The sequence below is a fragment of the Schistocerca americana genome, chromosome 9 (assembly GCF_021461395.2).
Source record: "Schistocerca americana isolate TAMUIC-IGC-003095 chromosome 9, iqSchAmer2.1, whole genome shotgun sequence".
Taxonomy (NCBI): domain Eukaryota; kingdom Metazoa; phylum Arthropoda; class Insecta; order Orthoptera; family Acrididae; genus Schistocerca; species Schistocerca americana.
In genome coordinates this window covers 208,787,155-208,799,413 of record NC_060127.1, presented here as the reverse complement: position 1 = coordinate 208,799,413, position 12,259 = coordinate 208,787,155, and the positions used below count along the sequence as shown (strand labels likewise).

Here is a 12,259-nt window from a genome sequence, read left to right as displayed (position 1 = left end):
ATATTCGGCGAATGGACTCGCCTGCCCATTCCCCCAACTTAAATTCGACCTACCGTGTGTGAGATGCATTGGGATGACATGCACCACCGACCATTCAGCGGTCGCCAGCTGCTGTGGTGGACAATGGAACTCCCTACCACAAGACCTCTGTACCAACATTGTGGCCAGCATGAGAGTACGTTGTAGAGCATCCAGTGCCGTCCCTAGTGACCACACACCATATTAAGAACCATGTCACGCCTTTTGCGATGTCCAGGTGACCATCATGAATTGCGATGACTACAGTGGAATTATTGTATTTTATTCAAAGTGTCACATTACATTCTTTTCGTAGTGACAGTTACGATAACATTTTGCTGGACTGTTGAACAGGGTGTAACGGGTGTAAGTGTGCTGGCGTAAGCTGGCGCCAGCAAAATGGTCGGCAAAGATGTAGCAAGAAGATCGATAAAAGACGCTGGATCAAGTGTGCCTGTCAGAAGAGAGGCCACAGACACACCGACAAGCAACACGCCGCCAACGCCCTCTCGACCGCAACTCCTTAGATCGCCATCGCTGACCGGAGGGCTCAGTCTGTCACTAGCTCAGTCTCAATCACTGGCTCAGTCGGCGACGCACCAACTCGCACTCCAGTTTGGCGTCTGTCATTCATTGCATAGTGGTACTTGTACTTCACCAGCAGTGAGACAAATGTGGCCTACTACAAAAGAGCTTGTACCATACACGTGGACTTTCTTAAAGATAGGTAGCTTCCTCATTATGTAACTAAAGAACCCTGTTAATATGTGTTCAGCGATGTTTTAGAAAGATGATACCGGCCAACAAACAACATCCTTTCCCTTGCTTCCCATGGTGCAAGACTCTACAATGGCAACAAAGATCCAACAATATTTACACATCTGTTACCTTGATATGTACACAAATCAGTGTTTCGGTCGTTTTTCTCTGCACTGAACAGTCTTCCCACAAACACGCCATGCCACGGTTCGCACAGCTCCCTCCATCGGAGGTTCGAGTCCTCCCTCAGGCATGACTGTGTGTGTTGTCCTTAGCGTAAGTTAAAGTTAGATTAAGTAGTGTGTAAGCCTTTGGATCGATGACCTCAGCAGTTTGGTCCCATAGGAACTTACCACAAATTTCCTTTCCACAAACACGTGAGAAACTTTACAAACTGGTGTTTCCCACATCGCCGTAACTGCACCACTAAGTGTACTGCGTCCGTCAGTACAGTCTAACGATTTTGCGTCCACATCTCCACATTTCAACACCTGACCTGCTGCCCAGGGACAAACAAGCATTGATGGCTTGTTCTTGCCACATTTACTTGGAGGTACTATGCAATCTAAAAACATATGACTTGTAATACATATAATTATTAGTCTGGAAATGACGTAAATAATGTTTTCCATTGCAGCCTCCTCAGTCACTAAGAGAAATACACCCATTACACTCTGTACATACAATTACAACACAAAATAAGAATTTATCTTTCATGTAGAATTAAGCCTCCTTGTTCACAGCGAGGGTCTGTATTTTACTGCTACGTCACTCAATAAACTCTCATCAGGCATAAATTTAGAATCCATGCTAACTGAAAAAGAGATTTATAGCGTGGTAAGCAGGCTAGATGCTGCACCACGACAATGCGGGGCCGCATATTGCCCATGTTGTTGCCGAATATCTTGCAAAAATCAACGTGAAGAGCATCCCTCACCCTCGCTATAGTCCGGATTTAGCCCCGTGTGACTTTCTTCTATTGCCTAACATGAAGAAACGCCTTAGTGGGAGGCCGTATCACTCATCAGAAGCAGTGGTCAAGGCTGCGGAGGCGATTTTGAAGGACCTCTCAAAAAATGGTTTCCAGCAAGTATTTGAAGACTGGCGGAAACGCTGGGACAAGTGCATCGCATTCATGGAAGACTACTTTGAGAAGGACCATTAAAATTATGAGGCTGAGTAAAGGTATGTTGTCAAAAAAATTATGATCATTCTTTATTGAACAGCCCTCATACTAAAGAGACTGCCTCCACTACACTTGAGCCGGCCGCTGTGACCGAGCCGTTCTAGGCGCTTCAATCCGGAACCGCGCTGCTGCTGCGGTCGCAGGTTCGAATCCTACCTCGGGCAGTGTGTTATGTCCTTAGGTTAGTTAGGTTTAAGTAGTTCTAAGTCTATGGGACTGATGACCTCAGATGCTAGGTCCCATCGTGCTTAGAGCCATTTGAACCAAACTCTTAATCGATGGTACTATCGGGAAATGTTGCGACTTTTGCGAGAAAATCGTCCCCTTTTAGAATACCGCCGGGCGGTCTGCGATCCTTACCAGACAGTATTAACGAATACATCGAGAAAGTACAAAGAAGAGCAGCACATTTTGTATTATCGCGTAATAGGAGGTGGGGGGGGGGGAGGGGGAGAGTCACGGTCATGATACAGGATGTGGGATGGACACCATTAAAACAAAAGCGTTTCTCATTGCAGCGAAATCTTCTCACTAAATTTCAATCACCGACTTTCTCCACTTAGCGCGAAAATATTTTATGGATGTCGACCTACATAGGGAGAAACGACTACAACATATGAAAACAGGAAGCCGCAACTCTGGATTTGGATTGTTTGGGGGAAGAGACCAAACAGCGAGGTCATCGGTCTCATCAGATTAGGGAAGGACGGGAAGGAAATCGGCCGTGCCCTTTCAAAGGAACCATCCCGGCATTTGCCTGGAGCGATTTAGGGAAATGACGGAAAATCCAAATCAGGATGGCCGGACGCGGAATTGAACCGTCGTCCTCCCGAATGCGAGTCTTAGTGTCCGCAACTCTGAACCGTTTTCCAGAAAACAGAGTTTGAACATTTCACGCGTTCTTACCTAATCCCGGGGCTCACGAAAAAGACAGGCGTACGTCACAGCACGTGACACTGCAGAGCCAGCAGCCATCACCGTAAGGGAGCGAGTAACTATTTCACACGAGTTTAAAATTTCTTGATTGCTTGTTTAAGTGGATTCAAGCTCTTGATAGCACACGACAAAGTTAAGACCTATTGTGGTTACTTTTTAAATTATATTTTGATTTCTCGTCGGCCCTGCAGGGAACCGAGCGCTCGCGAAGCGTGGCGGACAAAGCGACTTGTGTGAGATGTCACAAATTCTTTACAGGGCCCGTGTATCCCGTCGGCCCCGAACTACTTCGAATGCTCGCCAGTAGCCAATGATTCCGCAAGCAAGCGAGCAAGCGCGAGGTCTGTGGATCGAATCTCGCTTCCGGTGCCCTTTTTTCTTTATTTAATTCCCCGTAATGCTAACAACAGATATTCGTGGTACGCCACGAAATTGTGTGATGACCAAGAACGGCTTACAGACGTAACCGAAGTCGTTTTGCAATACACACACTGAAAAAAACCTATGCAGATGCAGAACTTTGGCGTTCATTAAAAGTGTTGTATGAAAAAAGCACTCGGTCTTCAGACCACAAGTGGCCCATCGTAACCATCCGTCCGCCGTGTCATGAACTAGATGAGGATGCGGATAGGAGGGACGTGTGGTCCAGTCGTTATGATGGTTTTCTTGGACCGGGGCAGCTACTGTTACGCCGAGTGGCAGCACGAGGCTGAGTGCACGCCGCAAAATGGCAACAGCGCGAGGCAGCCCGGATGGTCAACCGAGTGCCGGCCGCGCTCGACAGCGGTAAGTCCGGCGATCTGACGGGAACCGCTGTATCCACTGCGGTATGGCCGTTGCCTGCAAGTGCTGTATGGCGCAATAATGACTGTTTCCCGTGTTTCTGCGATCAGCATCATCCTAATCCGTGCGGTGCTCCGTAAGTTACACATTATACTTGTCACGCACGTAAGTAACATAATATAAATAAAATGACTGCTGATTCGATTAAAAGTTGTTGTGCGTCCATTTTTTCCAACCTCATTACGAAAAAGTTTTTGTTTCTTTTTTCAAGATAAAGACTATGACAGGGTGTATCAAAAAGAATCATCCGATTTAAAAAATTATAACTGTTATGTTATTTGAGATGTGCCTGAACAGCGAACTGATAGAAAGAGCAAACTCCGAGTTTTACATGGTTCGCGCTAGGTAGAAGCAGTATGCGCCCACTTCAGCTGTTGCGGTAATGTCGCGACAACAGAAAGCGTTTTGTGTCCTACGTTTCGTGCAGTGCGGGTCAGTAATAACCGTTCAACGTGACTGTCGTACTAGGTATGGAGTGGATCCTCCTACAGCACAGAGCATTAGACGATGGCATGAACAATTCCGAGAAACGCGTAGTTTGTGTAAAGGGAAATCGCCAAAACGTCCCCGAGTATCTGACAGAGAAAAGGTGTCTGATCCATTTTTATTTGTCGAGAACATTGTTACAGGAAGTAAATATTTCGAAAAGGCGTGAGAACGTTCTTTTCCCACCGTTGAAGACTGATTCGAATGACTTGGTTTATCAACAGGACGGGGCCCCGCCACCCTGGCATCTGGAAGTGCGGGAACTTTTAGATCAAAGTATTACTGAACGATGGATCGGTTGCACTGGATCAAGTGATTCAGCCTTACACCACTGGCCTCCAACGTCATCGGATCTGATTCTTTCTTGTGAGAGTTTATAAAAGACTGTTGATGTGTCTCTGTTAACAACAACAACGAAGGAACTGAGGCATCGCATAACAGCAGCAGTGGAAGCTGTAACTCAAGAGACGCTTGCTACAGTGTGGGAACAATTTGAATCCTGACATATGCCGTGCATCTCAAGGAGGGCATATTGAAAAGGTATGAGAAAAAAAATTTTTTGAGTTTCCCGTTCATCAAGAAACAAAATTCATTGTATATGTTTATTAGTTTCAGAGTATGTTGTTGTTGTTGTTGTGGTCTTCAGTCCAGATACTGGTGTGATGCAGCTCTCCATGCTACTCTAATCTTTCCAAACGTCTTCGTCTCCAGATAACTACTGCAACCTACATCCTTCTGAATCTGTTTAGTGTATTCATCTCTTGGTCTCCCTCTACGATTTTTACCCTCCACGCTGCCCTCCAATGCTAAGTTGGTGATTCCGTGATGCCTTATAATGTGTCCTACCAAACGATCCCTTCTTCTGGTCAAGTTGTGCCACAAACTTCTCTTCTCCACAATTTTATTCAGTACCTCTTGATTAGCTACGTGATCTGCCCATCTAATTTTCAGCATTGTTCTGTAGCACCACATTTCAAAAGCTTTTATTCTCTTCTTGTCTAAACTAGTTATCGTCCATGTTTCACTTCCGTACATGGATACACTGCACACAAATGCTTTCAGAAACGACTTCCTGATGCTTAAATCTATACTCGATGTTAAAATTTTTTTTTTTTTTTTTTTTTTTTTTTTTTTTTCATGAACACTTTCCTTGCTGTAGCCAATCTACATTTATATCATCTCTACTTCGACAGTCATCAGTTATTTTGCTTTCCAAATATCAAGCCTCATTTACTACGTTAAGTGTCTCGTTTTCTAATCTAATTCCCTCAGCATTAATAACTGCCGTCTAGTTTCTGTACAAATTGTAAATAGCCTTTCGCTCCCTGTATTTCACCCTTGCCACCTTCAGAATTTGAGAGTATTCCAGTCAACATGGTGAAAGGCTTTCTCTAAGTCCACAAATGCTAGAAAAGTAGGTTTGCCTTTCCTTAACCTATCTTCTGAGATAATTCGTAGGATCAGTATTGCCTCGCGTGTTCAAGTTCATAAATATAGACGTGCCAAATCGGATGATTCTTCTTGATACACCCTGTATGAATCAAAAAGAAAGACAAATGCAGGCAAGAAAATTCGATCTACAGACCTAGCACCTCTGTAACTGACCACTTAAATTATTTTCTCTTCTTTTTTCCTAAGTCATTGTCTCCTTCATTTGGTTCGACAGACGTAAAATGACACGCCTTCAAGTTAATCGTTGAACACTTCGCTCATTTTTTTATTTATTTTTTTCTTATTAAAGAATAAACACGTTGAGCTACAGTGCCGGTTTCTCGACTGCTGCTTCCTCTAGTATTAACGAGCATACAAACTCCATAAATACGCGTAAAATTTTCAAACTCGATTTTCTCGAAAACGGTTGAGAGTTGCGTCTTCCTGTTTACATATCATGAGGTCGTAGTCGTGCCTAACAGCCGGCCGAGGTGGCCGAGCGGTTCTAGGCGCTACAGTCTGGAACCGCGCGACCGCTACGGTCGCAGCTTCGAATCCTGCCTCGGGCATGGATGTGTGTGATGTCCTTAGGTTTAAGTAGTTCTAAGTTCTAGGGGACTGATGACTTCAGAAGTTGAGTCCCATAGTGCTCAGAGCCATTTGAACCATTTTCGTGCCTTACACGTCCTGTCAATGTGAGTAAAGTCGGCGAAGGTACAGCATCCTTGTCAATATTGAAGTAATAGAATGGAATGGTGATTGTTTGAAATATTTACGTCCTTACAGTTAAAAAATCTACATAACTATTCTGTACTTTTCAGGTTTGTAATACTACTATTATTCTAATAAATCCAATTGTGTTCGCATATTTACTATGGCTGGTCAAGAGTGTTTGTACTGAACTCAATTAACAGACAGTAACAGTTTCAGGGCCCCCACTTAAACTTGAATCAGTAGTTCAGTAATTCTTACAGTGTCGGTTTTTGTGAACAGCAGTAATCTATCTCGAAACATTTGTGTTCTAATAAATATAAGAGGCAATAAATTAGTTAGATCATAATACATTCAAGGTCCTCATGTTTCATTCACGTCCTGCACACTGAAAAGACTAATATGTTCCAATTATAAACCAACAGTAGTTATACTAGTTAGAATAACAGTGTGATGGTCATATCTATGTTGCTGTCTTTCAACAGAAAGCCTCTTCTTGTCCAAATTCACTGCGCTCCTCCGTTATTAATTTGTAATGTATAAAGATAATTGTCTTTATATTAGAACAAATCAGCCCTCGGTCACAAATATTAAGTCAAAATTGACCAGGTTTCGAAGCTACTATGAGCTTCGTCTTCAGAATTAAACTAACAGTTCTAAAACATAATAGGTATATAAAACATTAATAAACTAAAGTTTGTACTGACTGGAAAGAGATGCAGTACTTACACGTTACATTCTAAAAAAATCTAAGCCGGAAAGGCGACGTCATGAAAAGTTGTAAGTAAGATAAGATGGCGAGCGGCGAAGGGCTGCTCGTACCTGAGTGAACACGGGTTGCAGCAAAACTGAGGTTCCCACGTTAGGAAGTGTGGGCAATACTTCCTTCATTGTGACTTGGTTTTGTGACTAGTTTACAAAACAGATTCCAGTTTAAAATAAAGTGATATACAGCAGTCAGTTTTCTTGATTAACGGTATTTTAACTTGGATCACTTTTCCCTAATTAGACTGTCGACCGTCATTCACTTACATGAATACAGTGTTACTTTACAAACCGAACAGCAATGATTATAACTGCTACTACCTAGCAATAAACAATCTTTCTGGTTATGAAATGTAACCCTATTCCTTCTCACTGGCTCACTATCACTGTCAAATTCCTGTCATAGGAGTGACATCGTCGGGAACTTACTCCCGCACTAATAACCAGAAGTGTTAAAAGTTTAATATTAGTTGCTTCCTTTGTTGTAATTACAACATACTCGTTCTGACGTATAGTATCTGATGTCCTATACATGAAGCGTTAAACTGCAAGATGGTCGTTGTTCGGCAGATGAATGCGAACGTTTTTCCATTCTGTACAGCCTTCAATTGTCATAGCCGCGCGGGATTAGCCGAGCGGTCTTAGGCGCTGCAGTCATGGAGTGTGCGGCTGGTCCCGGCGGAGGTTCGAGTTCTCCCTCGGGCATGGTTGTGTGTGTGTTTGTCTTTAGAATAATTTAGGTTAGGTAGTGTGTAATCTTAGGGACTGATGACCTTAGCAGTTAAGTCCCATAAGATTTCACACACATTTGGACATTCAAGTATCATACGAAAACAGCTTGAAGTCTAACATTGCACTTCCCTATGTTTAGATCATTATTGTTTCGCTCGTCTGGCGGTAACATGTTTAATCTACAGAGCACGTATCTCAAAGCAGACCTTGAGACGGAATGGTTAAGTGCGGCATTGCACAGTTTTCCTTTACGTGTGGAATGAGTGTCCGTTAAATTTCTGTGTGATATCTGAATGTAGGAAGTTTATTTGGCCTGCTTCCCCCTTTTTTTCTAATATACAGTCTATGCAATATGTTCATCTGTCGTGCGGCAGATATGTTGCTTACTGCAGCGCGGAAGGGAACTGTTGAGCTCTGTTCTTGGGAAAGCTAACGGTTCCGTCGTAATTTATCTCGGTGTGACGTCAGACCTCGGATGGCTCCCGAAAAACAAGGCTACAGGGGCGTCGTAAAGCGGGGCGCTTGGATTCAGCAAAGAAAACCTCCGGTAAGAAGTTATATTATACTCTGAAACTATATGATGTGTTCTGTGATTTAGTACTTTTTACTAATATTGTGTATTATTAGTATTATTTTACAAGGGACCCTATTTTGGCAACCATTTTTCTCAAATCGCTGAGTAAAGGTTTAAGAAAATAATTTTCTGATAACTTTTAATTATATTTTGTAAGAGTAAAAATTTAACTGTGTACATATTCCACGCTTTAAAAATTAAATTTTTAGAATTTTGTTAGAAATAAGAAACGAATGATGGTCCACGTTTGAGCACTTTCCTCTGTAACAAAAATTTTTTATGGCGGGGAAGGGGGGGGGGGGTGGCGGGGGGGGGGGGGGGGGGGGTCGCAGTGCAGTGTGACCCCACGACTGTCTTCTCTCTTCGTCCCCACCAACCTCCTCCTTGGATCCGTGCCTCCGTGCCTGGGACAGGTCAAAAGCAATGAGACTGTTTCGATGACGAAGATTGCGTGACGACAACGATGAACGCTTTGCACTGTCGTTTGGTGTAACGCGCTTGGGAGGAATTTATTTTAATCTTATTGTTTCCTGGAAACATCTTTATAGAACACAAAAGGAAGTGTGGTGGATGCTCCAAAGGCAAAAGAAAGGTATTAACGAACACATTCAGATACAGAATGAAAAAGAGACAGCCGGCCGGTGTGGCCGAGCGGTTATAGGCGCTTCAGTCTGGAACCGTGCGACCGCTACAGTCGCAGGTTCGAATCCTGCCTCGGGCATGGATGTGTGCGATGTCCTTAGGTTAGTTAGGTTTAAGTAGTTCTAAGTTCTAGGGGACTGATGACGTCAGATGTTAAGTCCCATAGTGCTCAGAGCCATTTGAACCACTACGTACTACAGGTAGCGGCGGAGCCCTCCACTACATTCCTTACGCTATGGTCAGCCGCAGCGAGTGTACTCACTTGCCGATGCGCACCGCTGCCTTCACCTTGGTGCCTCCGTGTGGACTGCAGCCCGGCCCACAGCTGCCCGAGCCATCCGACGCACGCCCGCTACCCCCACCACACCGGCACTGATTTCCGTCAAACACAATCTCGCAACGAGTTCTTCAGAGCCGCAGTACGACTGGCAAAAGGAAAAAAGGTTCATCTTAATGTTTGCTAACCCTATCCATGTACTACACGGCTTCATCATCTTCAACTGGAGAATCGTAACTGTCGTCAACAAAAATATTCGAGCCGCTTGCAATATACAAATTAACTAACGATGTCCGCCCCGATAGCTGAGTGGTCGGCGTGAAGGATTGCCGTCCTACGGGCCCGGGTTCGATTCCCGACTGGGTCGGGGATTTTCTTCGCTCAGGAACTGGGTGTCGTGTTATCATTTCATACTCATACGGCGCGCAGGTCGCCCAATGTGGCGTCGAATGTAGTAAGACCTGCACCAAGGCGGCCGGACCTGCCACGTAAGGGGCCTCCAGGCCAATGATGCCAAACGCTCATTTCTATTTCCATTTACGATGTGAATGTATAATGAATCGTTCACATCATTATAAATGATCCACGGAACTTGTTACTAACGTTCAGCTCAGAATGTTTGGCACTTGCACATGTTTCTTATGCTGAGTGTAACACAAGAGTATTAGCATATTTTACACATTTTCGCTCGACGATCCCTTATGTAAATATTTTACAGCTACATCTACTTCCATAGTCTGCGAACTACTGTGAAATGCATGGCAGATGGCACGGCCCATTGTATAAGTCATTATCTTTTGTTCTAGTTCGTTCACGTATGGACTCCGGAAAGAATAAACGCCTCTGTGCGTGCTCTAGTTAATCTAACCTTGTGCTCACGATCCCTACAGGAGTGACACATAGGGGCTAATGGCACAGGATTGTTATAAATAAACTTTAACTACGTGAGAGGGCCCCCAAGAAAAACTACTGACCGCAGGGCAAAGAAACTTTGTGGAAACATTTGTAAGGACCTGCGGACGAGAAATAACGAATAAACCTATTGAAAGAGAGACATTTTAATTTGCATTTGTTAATTGCATATCTAGCATTTCTAGTATTTATAGACTTAGAGAAAGCTTTTGACAATGTTGACTGGAATACTCTTTCAAATTCTGAAGGTGGCAGGGGTAAAATACAGGGAGGGAAAGGCTATTTACAATTTGTACAGAAACCAGATGGCAGTTATAAGAGTCGAGGGGCATGAAAGGGAAGAGGGAAGCAGTGGTTGGGAAGGGAGTGAGACAGGGCTGTAGCCTATTCCCGATGCTATTCAATCTGTATATTGAGCAAGCAGTGAAGGAAACAAAAGAAAAATTCGGAGTAGGTATTAAAATCCATGGAGAAGAAATAAAATCTTTGAGGTTCGCCGATGACATTGTAATTCTGTCAGAGACAGCAAAGGACTTGGTAGAGCAGTTGTACGGAATGCAAAACGAGGATAATGGAATGTAGTCGAATTAAGTCGGATGATGCTGAGGGAATTAGATTAGGAAATGAGACTCTTAAAGTAGTAAAGGAGTTTTGCTATTTGGGGAGCAAAGTAACTGATGATGCTCGAAGTAGAGAGAATATAAAATGTAGACGCAATGGCAAGGAAAGCGTTTCTGAAGAAGAGAAATTTGTTAACATAGAGTATAGATTTAAGTGTCAGGAAGTCGTTTCTGAAAGTATTTGTATGGAGTGTAGCCATGTATGGAAGTGAAACATGGATGATAAATAGTTTGGACAAGAAGACAATAGAAGCTTTCGAAATGTGGTGCTACAGAAGAATGCTGAAGATTAGATGGGTAGATCACATAACTAATGAGGAGGTATTGAACAGAATTGGCGAGAAGAGGAGCTTGTGGCACAACTTGACTAAAAGAAGGGATCGGTTGGTAGGACATGTTCTGAGGCATCAAGGGATCACCAATTTAGTATTGGAGGGCAGCGTGGAGGGTAAAAATCGTAGTGGGAGACGAAGAGATGAATACACTAAACAGATACAAAAGGATGTAGGTTGCAGTAGGTACTAGGAGATGATGAAGCTTGCACAGGATAGAGTAGCATGGAGTGCTGCATCAAATCAGTCTCAGGCTTGAAATAACATATTGTGTACAACATTATATGAAAGTTTTGAGAAAAGCAGCTGAGATAATACGGACCTGTACAAAATTCGAAAAATAGTACTGGTATCGACAACTACTGTTGAGGAAAAGTGAGGCTAGAAGAGGATGTCCCGTTACAGGTGCCTTCAACTCAGGAACATATTTTTCCTCATACAGTGGAGAACGCATTTGTTGAAAAATTCCTGGAAATAGCTGTACCACCTCGCAATGTGATTTGTCAGCGAGAAATTTTGAGAGGCAGGATCAGTTTAGATGCCGAATGAACTAGAAAAGCGCCTAACTAAACGAAGATGTATATTTCTGTTTCTATGCAGCAGAGCCCAGCAAAATCATTGCAGAAGTTGGCACAAGAAAAAGATACCGGTCTTGAACCCCTCCATAAAACGAATAAGCAGACACTGCAACTGGCTCGCGCTATTCGTCCACGAGACTCAGAGGGCCATAGACACGGGTTCACCGGTAGATGCCGTGTTTCTTGACTTCCGCCAGGCGTTTGATACAGTTCCCCACAGTCGTTTAATGAACAAAGAGCATATGGACAATCAGACCAATTGTGTGATTGGATTGAAGAGTTCCTAGATAACAGAACGCAGCATGTCATTCTCAATGGAGAGAAGTCTTCCGAAGTAAGAGTGATTTCAGGTGTGGGCAGGGGAGTGTCATAGGACCGTTGCTGTTCAAATTATATATAAATAACCTTGTGGATGACATCGGAAGTTCACTGAGGCTTTTTGCTGTGGTATATCGAG

The 12,259-nt window shown here is 43.5% G+C and overlaps 1 protein-coding gene across 4 annotated transcripts in view; it reads right to left on the bottom strand.

The window, feature by feature from the left end:
• Positions 1–9,481, bottom strand: part of LOC124551053 (mannose-binding protein C-like) — a 110,187-nt gene extending 100,706 nt beyond the window's left edge. Inside the window, exon 1 of one of the 4 annotated variants that reach the window (XM_047125926.1) lies at positions 9,346–9,481. The gene's annotated coding sequence lies outside the window, so the exon portion shown is untranslated. The remainder of the gene's footprint in view (positions 1–9,345) is intronic. The other 3 variants (XM_047125925.1, XM_047125928.1, XM_047125927.1) reach the window with 3 other exon arrangements.
• Positions 9,482–12,259: the final 2,778 nt, after the last annotated feature.